This window comes from Etheostoma spectabile, chromosome 8 (assembly GCF_008692095.1).
Source record: "Etheostoma spectabile isolate EspeVRDwgs_2016 chromosome 8, UIUC_Espe_1.0, whole genome shotgun sequence".
Lineage (NCBI taxonomy): Eukaryota > Metazoa > Chordata > Actinopteri > Perciformes > Percidae > Etheostoma > Etheostoma spectabile.
This window is the reverse complement of record NC_045740.1, coordinates 17,209,164-17,210,111: the sequence shown is the minus strand read 5'-3', so window position 1 is coordinate 17,210,111 and position 948 is coordinate 17,209,164. Positions and strand designations below refer to the sequence as shown.

The following is a 948-nucleotide window of genomic DNA, read 5'->3' as shown; positions in this document are numbered from 1 at the left end:
GTGTGTGTGTGTGTGTGTGTGTGTGTGTGTGTGTGTGTGTGTGTGTGTGTGTTGGCGGTGAGTCTTTAACATGTGTGAAATGATGGTAGGAGGTGTGTGAGTGGAAGAGATGCTCTCATCTAAATGTCAAGGAACTGCTCTGAGTCATTACAAAATGGAGGCCAAGATGTCAATGTTGTGGGATTTTGGGCTGAAGCCGAGTGATCACAGGATGTTAGAAAGACGGCACCAATTAATCTTTTCAGCCATGCATGACGGTGGGGATGTCTCCGTCGGTCGGTTGGTTGGTTGGTTAGTCCGCCGCTTTGTTTCAGGCTAAACGTTTTCAGCCGCTACAGATGGATTGTCATGACATTTTGTTCGGACATTCATTTTCCCCAGAGGATGAACCCTACTGACTTTGGTGATCCCCTGACTTTTCCTGTAGCAGTTTCATCAGGTCTAACTAGTTATTTGACTTGTCCAATACTTAAAACTATTGACACCAGTCTCAGCTGTGCTTTGTCTCTACTGTACTGCTAATTTGCAAATGTTAGCTTGCCATCCTGCTGCATTAAGACTGTAACCTTTTTTATAAGTTTACCTTCTTAGCACGAAAACAGCTGCATCTACATCAGCATGTTGGCATCGTCAAGTACAAACTCGCAGAGCCCCCACACCGACTGTAGACTGTAAGTCTTGTTGAATGACAAGTGCAGGTATTGAACAATCCTTAACATCTTTTTAGTATTTGATCCAATACCAACATTTATTATAGCAACATCAAATCAACCAGATTTGGTATATTGCCCCAAATATGTAATCTCTTAAAATGCCAATATTAGTCATAGAGCCCATCCAAATTTCTTTTTTGTTAAAGCACATGCAAAATGTATTGTTACAATCCCCAAATCTGGTATGTCACCCCCAAAATGTATTTGTGACGATGCCAAAATTGGAATGCAAAAC

At 41.7% G+C, this 948-nt stretch overlaps 1 protein-coding gene across 1 annotated transcript in view; it reads left to right on the top strand.

Moving 5' to 3' along the window:
• The window catches only part of cttnbp2 (cortactin binding protein 2), a 96,255-nt gene that overhangs the window by 24,347 nt on the left and 70,960 nt on the right, over positions 1–948 (top strand). The gene's annotated exons all lie outside the window — the stretch shown is intronic.